Source organism: Anarhichas minor, unplaced genomic scaffold, assembly GCF_050575085.1.
Source record: "Anarhichas minor isolate MPS153535 unplaced genomic scaffold, ASM5057508v1 ptg000025l, whole genome shotgun sequence".
NCBI classification, from domain to species: domain Eukaryota; kingdom Metazoa; phylum Chordata; class Actinopteri; order Perciformes; family Anarhichadidae; genus Anarhichas; species Anarhichas minor.
The window spans coordinates 13,131,598-13,152,770 of record NW_027466471.1 but is presented as its reverse complement, the minus strand read 5'-3'; positions in this window follow the sequence as shown (position 1 = coordinate 13,152,770).

Genomic DNA, 21,173 nt, shown 5'->3' with positions numbered 1-21,173 from the left:
ACACTAGCCTGGAAAAGCATGAACAATAGCTTGCCTTAATGAGTGGTGCATATTCTTGTGTGTGTGTGTGTGTGTGTGTGTGTGTGTGTGTGTGTGTGTGTGTGTGTGTGTGCGCGTGTTTGTGTTTGTGAGTATAAGCCTCTCCAGACAGCTTCACAGTTGATGGGATTCTTTTTAGCATACTCAGCAATATGTTGATGCTTTTTTTTCTATCCCTTCCTTGTCCTACTCCATTCCCTCAACCACACATTGAGTTAGTATTCTATAGCTGACTTAGGGGTGCTTTAAAGCCATGGTTCTGCAGCACAATGATCAACACCACCCCGGTTAGACCACTGCGGGAATATACATCAGGGTTCACTTGAGGGCAGACAGCATTCGTCACTGAAGTGCTCTGATGTTGGTCATGAGCCATAGCTGTCATTATGGCTCAAAAACCTCCCAACAGTACAAAGGGGTACAAAGTTGTTTTGACCACAAGAGACATACAACAGTAGCATCAATATGGCAGCTCTTGGTTGTTTGATAGTGAGCCAGCAAAACTATTGAGGGGTCAGAACATTATGTTACTTGAAATTGGTTTTGTCTGGCTGCTTGAGCGTTAGCTTTTCCTTTCTACTATCATCCTCTGCATGCCTCCAACATCTTCTTGTCACTAATAACCTCAGATGCAATTAGTGCAATTAATGAGTTGCATAACCTCAGATGCAATTAGAAACGGACACCATTGAAATGAAGGCAACTTCTGCCATGGAGGTTCTGTGTTGGTCCGACATCTTAAAAAAATGCTCTCTGGACTTCAGTGATATTTAGTGGAAGAAACAGGGTTAGGCCTAAATGCTTAATTTGTTCTTTGATTTTGAATCAACGGTGGCACCGTTTTTCATCACCTTCTCTCCTTCATGACTGAAGTCATCAAAACGAAAGAAAAATAAATAAATATTTGATCAAAGTGAACCTGGATCATCTTGTAAGAAAAGGAATATCCTGAGTAGTTTTGAGTCATTCACAATCAGTGAAAAAGAGAAAAACATTCCTTTTGAAAAGACTCTGGGCTTATACGGTATTGTGGAGAACAAACCACCTTCATTACAACCTTCTAACGGTTTCTGTCGAGGCCAAATCCTTTCTAAACAGGTGCTCCCATCTAAAATTCATCCGACATCTGATTCGTCAGTCAAGCTATTTATGGAGCCGTATATGTCTGTCTCACCACATGATTTGTCAAATACATTATCCGATAAACAAATCCAAGGCTTCAGTAAAGTAACTCCTTATTCAAAAAATGGTGTGAAATAGCATTTTACAATGTTTTTTCGCTATGTTATAAAAAAAAGCCCCCCAGACAGTGGGAATCCTGTTTTTCCTTCATACAGTAACCACACAGGATGTTATCATTGCATTTGCAGTGCACAACTTATGCATACTATGATGTGAAAACTAGGACAAATACAAAATGTTTCCCTTTTTTTGGAAGTTGTTTCGTTTTCTCTCTGTCGCATGACAGAGATAGCTTTCTTTTAGTGAATCATTACACATGGCTGTGTTGGATAAATAAATAAAGATATTTCATTGATGTTACTGGATATGTGGATCAATCACATTTTTACATTTCTATTTATAGTAAAAGTTTTTGTTCTGCAGTTATTGAGACATGTATGATTTGTGTTTGTTCTTCCATTTCCTCAGCCCAGACCAACCATTACCAGCTTCTAGGGACGAGCTGTGCCAACTTTGTTTGTGAGAGCCAGATATTGAACCTGGTTCGCTGCAGCGTTGAGCAAGTGTTTTTCCTCTTGTACACCTAGTAAAAAAAAACGTTCAAAAGGTTAAACCAAGAAACACAAAACGAATACGTCACTGTCGGGTTGTTCTCGTTTGTAACAGTGTGACATCAGATGTAGGGCTGATAATGCTGCGTTAAGTTGTTGTAGAAAAAATGTTTCGTACAGTAGCTGTGAGAAAGCATTGTTCCTCTGTTCTAATTAACTGTATCACAGCTGTGCCAAAAATAGATTCAAGGACTAATTTGTTTTAGGCATGTGAAGACGGGGAAAAGGGATCTTCAGATAGAACACCCAAGTCTGTGGGGAGAGAGACCCTGAAAACCTGCATAAATTACTTAAGTATATTGTACACAGAAATCTTTCATTTCTCTGTGTAACGTGACCTAATTTCTTATACCTGGGGGACCCGGCAGCATCTTTAACTCCCCTCCGTCTCTTATTCTAACACATGCAGAGTGAAGCGTTGCAGCGAAGCACAGAACAAGGAGAAGAGGCACTTTGATTACCTGAGGTGGAATGCAGGTCAACACAGGTCAAACTCTGGTGGAGTACTTATATATATATATATATATATATATATATAGATATATAGATATGTATATAATATATATATACATATCTATATATATATTATATATACATATATATATATATATATATATATAGCCTAATTATGAACTACCAGCTGCAACATTAATGATGTACACATTAATGATCAATAATGAATTTTATAATTATATAATCCATCCATATAGGCCAACTGTAAATATTATTTGAAATAGGCCATTCTCCATATTGAGTATACTTTTACTGTGAGGAACTTTGAACTGGTAATGGAACAGTCTCAATTGAATACTAATACTTCCTCGCCCTCAGCTTGGAGAAGCAGACACGAGTGCCAATACAGCAGCAAAACCTATTATAGCTATTATTGTGTGATTATAAAGTCTCTTTTTTGTAAGTTCTGGTCAGGTTGTGAGTGTTGTGAATCGGCCAAGAGAGCACAGCAATATGTGAAGATCAACATTGCATAATGGGTATAGCGCACTGTTTCAGCAGAACGATTGTCGCTCTGAAAGCAGGGATACTTCCACTTAACGTGTGCCTAAAAATGACACAACTTCAAACCAAAGAGTAGGAGGGTGAAGGGCTAAGAACTTGATATGCAAACAGGCATAGCATGGCAGCAGCTAGCAATAAACATGCTAATTTAGGAGTCGCTTATCGCGAGCCAAAAAAAAGTCACATCGAAAATGGCTCATATCATTCTCAACACCTCTGCAACAATCAGGGGCGTTAGCAGTCACAGCAGGCGTTTAGGCATGGGGTGGAGTGCCATAGCTGCAGTTGGTTTTCTGCCTTCCACCCTCAACTTATAAAATATTAAAGGGCTATTTTGATTAGAATAACATAATCATCACTTCTGGCATTTACATATAAAGTGTATGCTTTCAATGGAATAATGCATCTGCTCAAGGGCAGGATAATATTGTTTACGGAAAGAAGTCTAGAGCCTTTTATTTCTCTGGGCCCTCGCTGCTGTGTGTGTGTGTTTGTGACACATTAGAATATAGTCATTTTCAATTACAGAATAAAGTAAATCGGGAAAAATAATAATACAAAAATAATACAACTTCATATAAACAGTAAATTCTGTCCAATATAGCATTTGAATGAGAATTAAACTTGCTATTCTGCCTAATTGCTTTGTATGTTTGTCTGCTAATAATTACAATTTTGAGTGTAGTTTTGTCTCGATTTTTGCTTCAGCTGGTTTTAAATCCAATTCCCTCGTGAGGTGAGCTTAATGGAGTAATGAACTAAAGTTAAATATATATGGTGGGTATTTATAATGAAATTTCACCCATATTTCTATCACAATATAATTATATATCTTGCCAATACGTGCAAAGAAAGTCAAGCTAATGGATCGGAAACACTAGTTGTTCCAGCCTCTGGTGCTTCTGTTATTAGATGCAATGCTTCCACTCCATGATGAATTTCAGTTTTGATGGGAATGGGGTTTTCCAGGATGACAATGTGCCTTTTTTACCTGGTGATTTGAAAAGCATGACAGATGTTACAGAGTCTCATCAACAAGCAGAAATAATGTCGGATGAATTGTGGGCAATTCTGAAAAGGCATTAGAGATGGTGGAGTGCATGTTCACTCGCTATCAGTTTGTTTGGTGTTGCCCTTGAAGAAATAAATTGGCCCAGTGCAAGACTAAAGACTTCTATTTTGACAGCATTATCGACCTACTTGTCTCTGGTGCAGTTTACAGAGGATTGTCTTAAGACACTTACTTTCTGATTAATGGAATTAAAGATTTCCATTTTTGAATTGAAAGCGTGAATTGAAGAGTTTGAGCATGAACTTTTGTCGCTTGTATCATGTTCATAGTGTTGCATTACCAACATTCATTGTCCATCAACAAACTTGCCATGAACTGCTTGGATGTTATTTTATTGTATTTTGATCCGACTGAGGTATGTTATTTTTGTATACTTACTGTATAGTATACTTTGGCTAAACTGTAGTCAGACCAACAATTTCAAACATTTGGGTTTTCTTTTGGTTATAACTTAACACTGTATGTGGATCTATTTACTAATTGATCTTAAGTATTGGCCATAAGCCATTAATTGTCCCACTATCTAAATGTAATCTGTATAACATGTATGGCATAAACTCCCTCCACATAACTCATTACACACATTCATTCTATCCCTTCTTCTTCTGATGTCAGTGCTATTGACACAAATACAATATTTGCGTTTTTCTTCATTTTTCTTCTTGTCTCTTTTTCTTATTTTTTGGAGTCCATTTCCGTCTTGCTAATGACTTTTTTCTCTTGATATTAGCGTTGCTTTCTTCCCCTATCATTGCAGCTCCCTGTCTCCATGCCCATCTGTCCATCTATCATCATCTCTCATTTTGCAGCCAAGGGTTGAGCCGTGGGAATACCATCCCACATCTAACCTCTGCAGCAGCTGCCAGCCACACCGCCTATTTGATAAGCACTTCGATTTCCAGCTATGATCCTTTCATCAAAAATCTCCAGGGGGAGTATATATTCAATTTACATTTACAAGCATTTCAGGTGTTTTTGCAATAAACAGGCCCAGGTGCCAATGTAATGTTACGGCCATCGCTGCATGTTTCACGTTTATGTTGATTGTCTGTTTGGTTTATGATCACGCCATAAAATCTAATGAAACTCATTTGAACCCCTGTGGCAAAGGTGGGGAAGAGGGCATAAGGAAAGCATACACTTTAAAATGAAGATCCTCGTGAGCTCAATTATAAACAAGACTTTAAACTTTCTCAATGTTTTCATTTCCCTTAATGATGTAACTTTTTTTCTACATTTAATTGGCAGTTTAAAAAGAAATTAAAAGTTTGAGAAAGGTGTCGGTTATAGATTTTAGAAGAATTATTGCCTATAGATAGAAATAGTAACCTTAAGTACAGTTACTCTTGTAACTCGTCACAAACAAACAGGAGGAGGCAGGAGACAGATCAGTTTTTGTGTTTCATGGTGCATCCAAACACCATGAAACACAAAAACAGATCAGATTGTGAGGAGGGTTGAAGAGGAGGTGTGGAGTAACAGATGCTAGGCAAAAAAGACAGTGAGCTAAATAGGACAGGTGCATGCAGTGTGTTTTGAAAACAACCGGATGTTACTGTAGTTCTGCCAGATGTCACCAATACCGTCGGCAGGTGCAGCAGTAGCTGTGGCTGTGACACACACCTCGTGAAAATCACTTGAACATCATGGGTAAAAAGACGTTCCTTATAACTCCAGAACTTGCTGGACAATCTGAAGTTTTCTTCAGTATTAAAGAATCCAGTGATGGATGTCTGTACCTCCATGGGTACTTTGCAAACGGGACCTGCTCATAGCTAGTTGGCATACTTTTAAGGTGCCAAAGTTGCCAGAATATGAACATTTACTGGCTAAAAGAACTGAAAGGCCACGGTGTAAAACCCAACCTTCTGTTTAGTAAGCTTGACTACCTCTCGGCCATGTTCCAAAGAGGCGGCTTCAACTAAGCTAATTCTCTTATTTTATATGTTGGCATAGGCTACAGCTCATTTATTTATTCATTGGTTTATAGGCTGTATATGAGCAAATTTGTTTTTACGGGCTGCCAATGAACCGGCCTGTACCTTTTTACCGTTGTAAGAATTTCTGTAATATACAGTAATAGTAGTATATAGTAATGTACTGTATATACTGCAAAAATACCACTTACTGCCTATACATTGCGGACAAATATGGATATTGCAACCTATGCAAGAGGAAACGACAGAAGGGTAGAGCGGGTCGTCCCTCAATCAGAAGATCGGCCGTTCGATCCCTGACTCCTCGAGTCCATGTCGATGTGTCCTTGGGCAAGACCTCAAATTGCTCCTGAAGGTGCCATCGGTGTATGAATTTGTGTGAATGCTTAAATAGTCCTGATGGGCAGGTGGTGCCTTGCATGGTAGCCCCCGTCACCAGTGTATGAACGGGTGAATGACATGTTGTGTAAATGGGTTTTAAGTGGTCGGAAGACTAGAAAGGCACGATGCAAGTTCTTTGCGGAATGTTTAGACCTTTTCAAAATGGAGCTGAATTTTTTATTTTTATTGATATTTGAACTTATATCATGGCTTGTTTTGGACCTTACAGTGTCAGGACTGAAACAGCGTGGATTTATTTAGGACTCTGATAACTCTAACAACTCAAGTTCAAGTTCTTAATAGATCATATGCTCAACAATTAAAGACAAACTTTCATTTGCAATGGAAAATCTTCAGCTCCTCTCCTCCTCTCTGTAGGGTTGGGGAGGAGGTGATGAAGGATTTGACTATCACCTGGCATCACTTCATGTTTGTTGAGGTGAGTGCTATTGGACGGTAGTTATTCAGGCGGACTTTGGTCTGTTTGGGGACAGGGATGAAGGTGGTCTTTTTCAAACATGTGGGGCTACAGACTAGAGCAGTCAGACGTAGAAAATGTCTGTGAAGACATCTGCCAGTTGGTCTGAACGCACCTTGAGAGCTCGGCCAGGGATGACTTCAAGTCAAGGTGCCTTGTGCGGATTAATCCTTTTGAGAGATCAACCCACCTCTGCCCTGGGTATTAGTGGGCTTAATTACTAGGTATTTACCGTTGAAAAGCTGTCCTGCTCCTGAGTTCGTCCAGCTTATTATCTAGTGGCTAGACATTTGCAAGAAGACTACTCAGCAGAGAAGGCTGATTTTCACGTTTCCTCAAATTATGACCCTTGTTTCCTTTGTCTGTTCCATTTTCCACGTACGGCAACAAGTAATCCAAGCTATGGAATCCCCTAATGTTTGTTGGTGGTGGTGGCAAAGTGCTGTCTGCAAACGGTCTAATGTGCAGAAGTTGTTCTCTTATCTGCTCCCTTTGGTGGTGTTTCATCAATGTAAAAAAGATGAATAACAGTAAAACAAGAAAAATAACTAAAGTGAAGAGGAGCTCGAGAAACGGCAGCCATCCTCAGGGCCTTTTTACACTCAATACGAAAATGATAGAGGGTTATGCTGCATGTTTTTGCAAAGATATATTTACTGTCTAGGGATAGTTTTAGTTGACCAAAGAAAATCTACAGTGAAAATGTATTTACTCAAAAAATGGTAGATCAAATGCCACACAATTAGTTAGAGCACATTAGCCTTTACTGCTTTTTATAACTTTCCCAAACATCTCTAGACCAAATCAAGTTAAGTCTAAATACGTAAAGGTATGATACAATACAAACATACAAAACATCACTTATTGTATGCTCAGCAGAAAAAGCTCAGCCATATGGAAGATCAGTTGAATGGCAATCATGCTGCCAACATATAACTAGCTATCTCTGGTTTAGTGTTTTGGCTCTCTGGCGTCAAAGATTTTATAAATGTGAGAGTGTCTGCACTTTCATGACACATGACAAATAGGCTGCTGTAGAAGTGTAGCATGCAATATTAATGGCAGTTCTGAGTGGAAGGAAGCCTTCAGCTTGGGATGATGATTCATGATGATCTTATCAGTCTTGTACTTTTAGGCAAGAAGCAAGTTAAATAACGTTGCATATTATTTGGGTTTTGTTATCAAATATGTTCTGCTTTGTGTTTTGTTTACATACTATACATGACTTCTCTCTCTCTCTCTCTCTCTCTCTCTCTCTCTCTCTCTCTCTCTCTCTCTCAAAAAACTAGAAAATAAAGTGATTTTCCAAAAATATATCTTCTTTCCTCTTGATGATTATCTACAGAATGTATTTGAAGATATTAAGCAGCATCCTGTTATGTGAACACTGTTCGCACAACAATGTATCACGTCAGTTATTTCTGGCTGTGCAACTGTAGTCTGTTGAGTTGTTTTCTAGGATACATTATAAGTTGCACTGACGAAGCAATGAAAAGTGATATTCGGCTCACATTTCTGAGATTTATCATAACTAAACTGTTTTGTCTGTTCAGTCATGATAAGAGGTTTTTCCTCACACTACTGCTGCTGCGTGAGCCAATCATCATTCAATCATGCAGTGTTTGGCTCCTTCTCTGCCAATGTCCCTGGCCATGGCAAAGTACCAAACCATTGGTGACTTGATTTCCACTTGTGAATTTTGTACAAAAATACTTTTAAGACTCACAGATGGCAGAGCATCGAGCCCGAACCCAGCAGAACAGATCTCCATGGCAGGAGTAGTTAAGTGCGTGTATTGAGATTTTTGAAGCACTAAAACTTAATTTAATTTGTCAGGGAGATTAGTTGCATGTTTAAAACCTGCTCTCAGTCTGTTAACACCATTTCATATGCTATAATCTTTGTCTGCAGTTGTTTGTTACTCCAATTTAAATGCAAATAGTCCTATTTTATATAAATTAAATTAAAAAGAAAATGATACCTGGAAATACTTGTTATTACATTGCTACATAATAACATCTCTCAACATAGCATTCATGGAAGTCTGTTTCTTTCTTTTTATTTGTACTATGTGATGCCACGAATTTGCTTTGCAGATCATTTTTGTTTACTAAATTGTAGTTATGTTCAAATTTCATCCTTGAGGTTGACGTCGAAGTGGTTAATTCCAACACCGAAGATACATTCACATACCAGTGATTGAAAGACAGGCAGCAAAAGATGTGAAGAAAGCTCAATCATGCCTCTGTTGATTCTATTTGGTAGGACAGTGTGGTTAGCATGAATGCAGTATAAACTGAAATATGCTCCTGCATCACGCACATCACTGCAACACTGTATCCTGTATTTAGCATATAGAATCTTCTGCAGTCACCAAAATAGGAATGTGTGTGTGTTGTATGTAGTGCAGTGTGTGTGTGTGTTTGTGCTCCAACGCTGATGCTATCTTCCCCTCAGAGGTAGATAGTAGGTGAACTGTCTGTTTGGTTCTACGATTTTCTCGCTAACTGACAGAACTTCATCTTGTGCCTAAAGACAGCCAACGCCTTTGGCATGTTAAGCCAGAGCAAGAAAATGAATAAATCATGATTAAGCAAACAGCCACACATCATAGACATTCTCACATTTTGTTGATGTGTTTGATGTTTCTACAGTCAGTCTCTCTCACTCTCTCTCTCTCTTCATGTACAAAGAGTGTCAAACACAGAGTTTCACTTGATATAATGGTAGCAGTCTGGATGTGACCCTGTGAGATGGTCATGATCGATCTGTTCAGATCTTAATAAGAGACGGAGACAAGCACATCGCTTCATTAGCAAAGGAGAGAGGGAGTTTTAAAGGCTTAGCGGTTTATGTTTCTCCGGACTCCTCTAAGTATTACACAGCTCTCACATTGGGAAATAAATACAGGCCCTTTGGCAAGATGGCCTCTTGAAAATGATGTGTGTCTGTCTTCTTGCCAGTTAGTACATAGAGAGCTTATTCCAAAGTAGCCCACCTCACTCACTTTCTGAGACACATTATTCCAGCACTCTCACAAGAAAACACTCTCAGATTTTACATATTCCTTTATCTCTTTATCTCTATCATTCACATCATTTGGCTAGAGCGACATCCTAGTTATTAAAAACACGTGTTTCAGTAATGTTGTATCTCTGACCCATCATCACTCCCTCATCTGGACTCAATCAAAGCCTTTACTCAGTTTCAACACTGTCCATGACAGATACATTTCCTCTCATATCCTGAGAAATATGCCCTGTCCCCAGCGGGTTGTGAGCTCCTGCAAATATCATTTTAGAAATCAGTAGGTCCATATCTTTTATAGTTTACAGTCACCACAGGAACTGTCTCAGTGGGGAGGGAGGTGTGGGATACAGGGTGGACACTGACTCCCATATCATGTTGGACGCTGTCTCTCTTCGGGTGTGATCAGGGTCAGCCAAGTTAAGTACGGATATAAACAATGAAACAGATGTGCTTGACAGTAGGGTTAACCCGAACAACTGAAATAACACACACACAAAGCCAGGGTATTATAGTAACCTGATGAATGGTTGCATTCAGTTAGCTTTTAAAGTGGTCTTGGTCTCTGTACGGCAAAATTGTATCAGCGTTGTAATTCATACATCAGATTAAATACACTTCAGGCCTCAAGGAAACAGTATTTTGATTGTATATCCCTTCTGCAAACAAATAGTGTTTGAAACAAAACAGCATGCTGATGTTTCAGCGTTTTCAACTTGTAAGTTTTGAAGATGAAGATTTTTTATCATAGACAAGAGGAAGTGAAAGTGATTGAAATGCACTAAACCAGATGAATATACAGTCTGGTACAAGTTGGTATACACCGTGATGTAGAAAGTAATCGAACAAGTTGAAAAAGTTACTTATTTAATTGTGACACGGTATTTATAACTCCACCGTCAGACACTCAGCCTTTGATATCTCCATGCACCATTCGCTATTAATCTGAAGGATTCTTAAATGTACTTATTGTGATCATTCATTCAGCACTGCTTCAAGAGCTACCCAATTTCTGTAAATGCCAACGCCATAAAAAGAGATGCTAAAGTCTATCCTTCCATACAAATAAAAGAGCTTGCTGCACCAAATGTAAGACATCAATGATTCAGTCATCGTATATTGGGTTCATTTTGCAGTCCCCTTTGATTGAACAACTGCCTGCATCAGTTGGAGAGCTAATTCCCTCTGTAGCATGCGCTTGCACGAGTGCAAATCCCCAGGAACCCCTTTCATATCAACCTCCCTCTCTTCTGTATCCAAGACATTGAGAATCCTCCCATGTGATATCTGACTGGGGACCAAGCAGCACACCAAAGACAGAGTCATTTACATATCCCACATCTCCTGTTTACACGGCTCCTATTTATTGTCAAAGACAACTTCATGGATAGGTCTTTTAATGGACGAGCAATATTAATCAAGCACAGATCCAGCAGCAAACGGAGAAATCAGAAGCAAGAGGCCAGCATCTTCTTGTCTGTGTGGTGGAGGCCCATGTCTTGAGTAAATAGTGCATGCAGATAAAGTGTACGGGTAAGCAGAAAAGGCAAAAGGGAGGCGGCGCAGCTTGCAGAAAGCAGGTTTCTTGGACTCAGCATTTTGGCTTTGCCTGATGTGCTTGATTATACAGTACACTGGTGTTTTAAGGGACACGGTGATATGTTTGCAAGCGGCAATGTTAGTTTTCATTTTATGCTACGGGGCATTGATAACATCGACACTAAAAGAGAAGAAAAAACATATAGTGTGCGAGACGAGTAGCAGTATAAACATGCTCCATACGGGCAGCTTTGAACAGCCATCGTTGCTAAGCCTGAGGCTCCATGCTGTATATCATTGAGAACAAGGAAAAGAAAAAGAAGAGGTTACAGTGGTTTACAGTAGGAGCAGTAGTGGTGATTTGAGCTAAAATACTCACATATCCTAGTGTCCATGGAAACATTAAACGGACTGTGATAAAATACTCAGCAGCAAAGGCCACTCACTGTAGAGATCCATCCTGCCTAAGGTCTTAAGGTTCATGGTGGCAACTCTGCAAGGCTCTTATTAAAGAGCATCTCCACATTAAATCTGATGTGGAGGAAAATCATTGCTCCACTGACCTCTATGGGCACCCGATGTCAAGATTGCCACAATGCAACTTGACTCACACTGGTGAAACGGACCCACACACAAATCAAACTGTTTTCCCTGGCATTTCACTGTGATATAAGAACAATGATATAAGTTTAATCTGATTAATCTGTCAGTTTTTTTGATTGATAGATCATTATGAATTAGGACTGGACAATATGTTGGTATTAGATATCGTCGTAGATTTCAGTGTTGTCTGTTCTTGGTTTTAAAGGCTGCATTACAGTAAAGTGATCTCATTTTCTAGACTTACCAGACTGTTCTAGCTGTTTCTTTTATTTCCCTTTATCCACATAGTCATTATATCCTCATTATGATGATTATTTATGAAAAATGTCATTGTGCAAAATATTGAGGTATGTGGTTCACCCTAAGGGCTCAGCCCTATTATGAATAGATTAATTGTTTGCTGTTGTTGTTTGACTATTGAAAAATGCAATAAAAATCTTCAAATGTCTGCATTTGTTCATCCAGTGGTCCAAAACCCAAATATATTGAAATGATTGTTTGACAGAGTTCATTCTAAAAATGTGGCCAGAAAAAACGATTTATTTCATGAAGGCTAACCAGTTAATCAGCTAATCACTTTATATCAATGCCAAGGTGTCCCAAAACATACATTTCAAATAAAATGCTTAAGGGCCAAGTTAAGAATTTCAAATGTAAGTAAGGAGTACAAGACAAATACACAGAAAAGCATGTATGCAACCCCTGCACACACATTCTTGGGTCATAGTTCACACACACTGTAAAGACACAGACTTGTGCACAGCAGGCGCACAGACAGACAATTTTTTCACGCTTTGTCTCACTCACAGATGTAAATAGCACACACACACACACACACACACACACACACGCTCAGAAGCACACATACAGGGACACGGCACACGACACCAGCAACAACTCTACCGACACCCACCACCAGCTTGTTGTGTTGTTCACATGCTGTCCCTGGAGTGAGAAGCTGTGAGCGGGGAGTTAGAAAAGAGAACAAAGACGAAGCACAGTTCGGTACAGTATCGAGGATAGATAGATGCAGATGCAATGCACAGTGAAAAGTTGTCTCGTAACAATGCCATGTTTGTGTCTTCAAGGTCTAACATGATCATGTAATTGCTTTTCATATCCAGACAGCAGGGTGATGTCTATTTATCAACAAGTTCTATAGTGCCAAGGCCAGTAACGGAAAACACACAGCAGTTGCAAGATTTACACTTGAACTATCTGAGAGTTTTTTCCACATTTATCGCTTGAGAAAATATATTGGTCTTTGCTTTGACTTTGTATTTGACACAACTTACTAATTGCTGTATGTGTCCTCAGCCTTTCACGGTTTACAGCCATGGGCTCCATGCTGTGTGAATTTTTCATTTTTTCCTCCTTATATGCTGTAATTACATGTTAGTAACTCAAGGATTGCAGGGGCACGGGTTTAGATCAATTGAACCCAGATTAAGGCCAGCTGATTTCCACGGTTTACAGTCTTTGTGCTGAGCTAAGCTAACCAGCTGCTTGCAATAGGTTCACATATACCCTATAGAGAGTAATCACTAGTGTACTCTCGAATATTTCTATTCTTTTAAATTCATGCCAAGAAAGGCCCACCGACTTAAATTTAAAATCTACTAAATGGTTTAAATTGTAATATGTTAACTTTGTTAAATTGTGAAGTGTAAAAATAACCGTAGTCTGTAACACCCACTCTGTGGCAAGGCTCTCTGACATCTCTCTCTCTCTCTCTCTCTCTCTCTCTCTCCATAGGATAATAATAGCTCAAATCTCAAAGTGATTCTGCTGTGATTATGCTTCCCATGTACAGGCAGTCTAACATGCACAGAGCATTGCATATAATCCCCCAAACAGAGCCAAACCATATATCGTTAGTATGTCTTCAGCCTTCCTGATTGCAGCACAATCAGGATTACCTATGCCTCCAAAGTGAATTGTACTGATTGTAACCATTTAGCATTTCTGCGGGAATCAAGTTTCCTTCAGAGACACACAGCATTCCCTCTTGTGTTCGTCAACAACCCCCACAGATGTATGCAAAGGCAGGATACTGCGACAGTTGAGCAAACATATTATGCCTGTCGAGATAAAACCATGTATACCCACTGCTTCCTGAATATCATGGCCCATCAGTGGCTTCTTTGGATCACCACAGATGGTTGCATATTAAAATGATAAAAACAAAATCACTGGTAGTGTATTTAAGGCCATCAGTTTCCTATGAGATTAAAAAATACCACCATCATCATATTCTTTCAAGAGCAGAATAAAAATAAAAAAAACATCTACCATCTCTCACAGACCATCTCCTTTCTGCTTGTCTGTGCTCTTGGTTAGGGTGAATCATGAGATGACCTTGAATAACTGAGTTGCTTTCAAGAAGTTAGTCAGACTTAAAATGCAAATATTTTCAACCAATTGATGATACATTCCTTTACCTCTTCGGCTGTCTAGTTCCCCCAACAGGCTCACAGCATGAGACTAAGTGCAGGGTCTTAATTTAAGCCAAGAAAGTCCCTCTCGTGCATGTACAGTACTGCTGCCACGAAGCCCCAAAAGGCATGATAATTATATGACATGATGAAAATGCAAATAAAATAAAAAAAAATTTCCGCACATTGCATTCACTTTAGACAGAACTAAATACTGATAAGAATAGAGGTACTAAACCAGAATTCCCTGAGTCATCTGGTCACTTTTCAAATGTATCTAGCGACGACTTGTTCTCAGGTGAAGAAACAACAGAGCCTCGAGGCACCAATGTGAAAGAGACTGCTGACTGTGACTCTTCAATCTGTGTCAGAGACAGACGACTGGGGCTGCATACTCCAACATACTCAGTGGTGATGTGACATTATGCATGCGGACCCCCTGAAAATGAGCCACCCATACTGGAGATGAAGTGGGCAGGAAAGCACACGTTTCCAGGGTTTGAAGTGGCACTCAGTCACGAGTGCCACTTCATTCCCTTGACGAGCCTTCTTGAAGCGGTACGCTGCCAGATCCGATGGTGGGTTTGGATTGAAGTAGATACATGGATGTATTATACAATGAATGAGATACTCAAACATGGTGGCCCATTCATTTCAGTGAAATCTGTTCTCACGGAGCTATAGCATTAGTGCTTTTAGCATATTTAATATTAAATGAAAATATAATTAACATCTCCAAATTATGCACCAAAGCTCATGGATTGGTGTAAAAGGTGAAGGAAAGTTATGGCACACAGGTTCAAAAGCAGAATTTAACATTCAATTTAAAACGCCACCCAATTTTGGAAGTACGGGGAAACTTCGTCAATTGAGTCTCATGATCTCAGATTTGCTACAGAGTTCTTGAGCGTGGTGTACAGTGACTTATTTATTTCATATAAACACAAATCACATGATCAGACAAATAAAATGATGAATAAAGGATGAATAAGGGATAACAAAAAGAAAGCAACACTAGTTAACAGTAGACAAACAACACACACAGCTTGAACACACGCTGACCCACAAGCTGACCCACACGTTGACCCACACGTTGACCCACACGCGTACACAGCCCCACTGCTAGTTGGCCCACAGGGCTGTCCGTATGGAGCTCCTCTCTTTTTAACCCCATGGCACTGATTTGTGATTGAGCGCAGCCGCGTTCAATCACCCGCTGCAGCTGGCATCCAGGGAAAGGGTGGCACCTGAGAGTGGACACTGAGGGTGGGCAGATGGGAGAGCACAAACAGGACACGTAACAATAACTATCATGATTCTTTCATTTAAACTTCTTTTATAGAATTAATAGTTTTATTTAATTATTCTGTATTTCGAGATCTCAGCAGAAGAGTTGTACCAAACAGTTTGATATAAACCACTGAATAAAACCTGTTGAATTAGAATGACTTAAATTACACAACATAGACAGCAACCTTGTTATCGTGATGAGGTATACAAACATGACAGCCTATACGTAGATATATAGGTGTACCTGTATGCATAGTAAATGAATGGATGCGATTAACATATCAACACAAATCATTCTTCCGGATGAGAGGCAAACGTTTTTACTTGAATTCTTCAGCCCGAACAGACTCAGACTCAAGGGACATCACTTCATCAGATTTCACACAGCTTCCTGTTGACCAGAAAAAGGCTTTATGAATATGTTTTATGCAAAAGTACTCCCTAAGACCTGTAAACAGACTTTGATGTGTAAAATAGGTGGAGTAAACCCAACTACAGCATGTTCAGAATTTCTTTCTCCCTTTTCATTTTTGTTTTACCTTCGGTGTTTCTGCCCACAGAAATAACTTTGGTCTAAAGACATATATTGTTAATTTCCACTTGCTCTGAAGTCTCTTCTGCAGGCATGCACACTTTCCAGACATTTGCCAGCTTTAGGTTTTCACCTTATTTTATTCGTAAATGACAACAGTTATTTACTTTCTAATATGATAGTATAATGCAAAGATGTGTACTCTGTTTTCTAATCCCACATAACAAATCAACTTGAAAATGTAGCTCTGGACTGCAGATTTTTGATAATGATAGCCTGCAAATATATCCAGTGAAAATATTTACATCACAGCAAAAAGTACACTCAATGATACGAGTCATAGATACTCAGGTAAAAAGTTGACTGGGCATTGATGAGCTATGTTTACTGCAATAACTATTACAAAGAGAAAGCACGGTTATAACATGTCATTGTTAAGATAATGGTTTTAAAGTTTAACATTTGCCCAAAGACGTTTTATAGATTATACAGAATTCCAGTGTGACCCTGTGGTCCGGTAGGTCGATGATATGCGACACGACTATGTGCTACATGTTCAGGTTCAGTGTGACTTACAACAGATGCAGAGACATCTCCCCTGGGTGACAATTCTTAGGAAAAAAAAGAAACCCTTAAAAGAGAGACCGTGACAGACACACTGACAGGAAACAAGAGAGAATGGGGCTTGAATGTTTCCAGTACGACATGTGTTCATGTATGCATTCTGTGTTGTTGACACGGGAGACAGAAGATCAGTCAAACAGAAATCTACACGGGTGGAAATGAGAAGGTGGGATTCAATCAAAAATAGGTCTGACTTATTGGCAAGATTAAAAAAAAAAAAAAAGCATTAAAGAAGAAGTTCAGAGGCGACAGCTCAACAGAACGATTACTCATCAGTTGTGTTTGCAGTGGGATGCTGAGTGCTCAACAGAGATTTCATTTTCTCAAAAAAAACCAACGCTTTGGGGATTTAGACTGCTGTAAAGTTAGATCTGGGTCTCTGGTGTGCTCAAAGTAGTGCTGTGCAGTCAACATTGTAGTCACAAAAACCTCCTTTTATCCCATTAACAGTTTTACTCTCAAATTTGTATTCCACTTATAAAAGCTCACATGTACTTGTGACAAATGATCCTCAGTGTGCCTTCTTTTGCATGCACACAGTAGTGAATAAACTGGTTCTGTAACCCACGGGAAATTAGAAACGGAAACCTTTAATATTCCGCCATATAGACTATACAGTATACCTATGAGTAAACCTAATGAGTTTCAGTTTGCTTTGCCAGCATCTCTTCCTCTCCATATCTTAAAAATGTATCATTACTCACTTAAACACACATGCTCCCTCACTCAGAGGTCAGCAACACGTCTGACACCAAAAACATTTAGTAAATTGCCAAAAGCAAGTAGATTCACTCCTGAATGGAAACCATCTGCAATTCCTCAGATAGTTGAAAAACACGCAGACCATTTGGAAAGTGTAACACCCCAACGTCTCCAGAGAGAACAAGTTAAACATGTGGAGCCTGCATAGTTCTGTTGCGACACTACAGTTTGTCTCAGATCAGTGGTCTTCATTGTGCTGGTCACACATGAGTGCATCTCAATACTGTTTATGTTGTTGTCCATTCACTTTGCTTTCGTTCTAGTTCAACTGAACTTGTGATGAATGAGGTTAACGTTTTTCTAGCTCGCCCCAAATAAGAAAAGCCAGCGAGGACATAAAGTGGAATGGAATGCATGTTTTTTTTGTTTTCTTTGTCATCATGAAAAGCAGAACATTGTAGTAAAATTCCATCACAAGTCCATTGCATTTGACTTTGACTGACTTTTTTTTATTTGTATCACATCATCAACAAATTGAAAAACAGGAAAACAATGCTCATATTGTAATGGTATACTGTTTTAGATGGTTAGTGTTGTCCATGAGGGGGAACAACAACAACAAAAAAGAGAAAACCACATGAGAGCCCTCCCTGGCTTCCCACTGGTGAAGCAGTGGAACAGATTAGGTATCACATGGAGGTACCACTTACTGTGGCCCGATTACACAATCAAATTATTGCAATTTTGAAAGAAGTTGAACTGAATTGACTCGGGTGTTCATGTGTTTGCTGGAATGAATAAAATCGAATCTATTCTCATTCTGGGGATAAGGCCTGCCGGTGTGGTCCGAAAAGATCCCAGATTTCGTTCTGTCAAGAAGGATCTTGGCTGCCAAAAAGGCCCCTTTATCTTTACACAATGTAACCCGAGGCACACTCTTCTACAGTCTTATCACTCTACGCCCCAGACCTGTGTTTGATAGCATATTGTGTTTTAATTTGTGTATGAAAAAATGTGAGTGGATTTCAAAATACAATCAATCAATTCATTTTAAATCCATTCCTCCATAAAATCCATTGGATCAGCTTTGCATTCATGTAGGTCTGTTCAGTGTTTTTATGGTTTGTGATGCGGGTGTGATGCGGTGTACAAAATTTATGAATTCACTGACAAAAAAGGGAAGAGAAGGCATTTGACAACACTGCACAACATTGTGCTTTGTTTATTTGTAGGCTTTCCATTTAATTAGACACTCTGGGTGTTCATTTTTACTGAACCATTAAGAGTTTATAACTAAGTTTATTATCTAGGTCGTGGTTTGATAGACATTCTCTCTTGACGTCACATTCAGATCAAAGCACCGTATTTGTCTTTCTCATCATTTGTGAACCTAAAGCTGATATGTGGAAAGATCCACTGCTTTGTAAAGTATGGCACACAGTATGTGTCTGCATTTGTGTCTGTGTTCACACATTTCTAACTGATGACACTTTTTTCTGGTGAACTATGTAAACGAGTGTGAATATCAACCAGATGGAGAACAACTGCAACCCACATGTGTGCAATTAACTGTGGTAAAGATGTTTAACAAAACAACATATATGCAATGGTCTGTTTATCTCATGCATGCCCCCGAAGATACATGTTTTCTATCGATACCTACGTGGGTGGTGGTAGTGGGGATTCAGGGGAGAGCTTGACTGATTCACTATACGTATATGTATGTATTTAGTTATATATAGAGAATATGTGTGTGTGTGTGTGTGTGTGCGTGTATATATGCACACACACTGGCTGTTATTCAACAACAGTGCTACAGTTGTACTGTATCCAAATGCATTAGAAATAATAGTCCTATTATCCTATGACATTAAGGTCTCGTGATAGGCTAAAAATCTCCTCATCTCCGATAGGAAAATTATAACTCCTATTGCTGGTTTCACTTCCACCAGCAGTGTGCTAATTAATCCTCAGTGTCCTCACTTCCCATAGCTGTTTTTTCAGATATCTAGGGGGGGAGGGGAAACAAATTTTGGGATGCTTACGTCGCTCAAAGATGACTCTTGAATGGGAATGGAAAATGTCAAGTGTACTGCTTTGTAATGAGAGGGATGAGTACATTGAAAATCCTCCTCCGCCTAGCAGAGAGGTTCTGACTGTTTGACACAGGCGCAGCCAAGACAATCCCCTGCATACCCTCTCAATTATTTACATACTCCGGTGGGGGTGCATAAACATTACTGTTATATGCCTGGCTGGGTGAGAATGGACGCAAACATACTTTGGCAGCTATCACATTACAGTATTCAGCCTGAGAACATGTGATGGTGGAAGAGTCCACAGAGAAAAGGGGAGCAGTATCTGCAAGCAGTGTCGATATATTGATCGTAACCCAGGGACCAGTGGTGCTGTCATGTCAGTGGTCACCCCAGCTCCGCTTAACTTATTGATTATTTAATAGCTTTTGCCATGGCAGTCAATGATGATGCAAGGATTAATCTTCAACATCTACCTTCCCACTGTCTCTACAAATAGATCTGCAGAGTGCACAATGTCAGGCCATTGCATTTTAGATTGGCTTAAACCCAAACTGTTGGGAAAGAGATTGTAAAGTAAATACAAAAAAAATGATTCTGTTGAGGTTGATTACCTATCATGAAATGGCAGCTTTTCAAGGATGCTGGCCTCCAGGGCGCTGTCAATACCGATCAAATGAATGTTTCTGTAGCATACTAGTACAAGGGCACTGGATTGGTGAACATACCCATACGCTTGTTTCCATTATAAATGAGGTCCTTAGTTTGGGATGCACATCATTATGGAAAATAACCTTGGATTGTTCTCCGCTCCTTTCTTTTTCTGTTCTGTCTGTTTTATTTTTTTAAAGCACTTGTCATCACAGCCTCCTTTTTTATGTTGTTGGCTCATCAAATATACTCTCAGCTTAGTCATTCAATAACGTAGTGTACAGTAGATGTTGTGTTGCTCAAAAATGAGGAATAACACATTCATCTGAACTGAACATATGATTGAATAATACAATTAAAGCAACAGCCAATCTGTGACATTTGTTGTCATTAGAGTTCGTCAACATCTTACTGAATTATTCAGTGAATAAACTAAACTAAAACTAAAAAAAAAATTGTCACACATGTGAGTAAGCAAGCACTGCGATACTGTTGTTTTCTCTGCAAATGGAAGCTTTGTGTGAAGTGTCAACTCTTGTTTATCTCTGTCATCTCCTCCTTTTCCACCCACAGAGTGACTGCATGTGCTTTGGCTGAAGATGTATCATCATCTTCATCATCGCCAACTGGGGGGACAAAACCGCGATATAAGTACTGAGAGGCACAGACTCAATACTTTGAGTCAAATGTTTAGAATATAATTGGAAATGAATGACTTTAATTCTACAGACCAAAGCCAAGTACTCTCTTCATTTTTGGCAGAAAATAGCCACAGGTCAACGAGCTTATTACCTCCAACCACACAGTGTTTTCAGTGTTGTTGGCTTTGGGATCTTTGCGAATCCTTTGAGAATATTATGAAAAACCCCTTTCAGTAGCTGAGAATCAGTCAATTTTAAAACATGCCTGTTGAGAACGGGCCGACTGCTTGGCCCTGTGGTGTTGCTGCTTGCAGCTTTCTCGAGAAACTGCTCATACAGACAATTTCACACTCGACACCGCGCTTCCTTGGGTCCT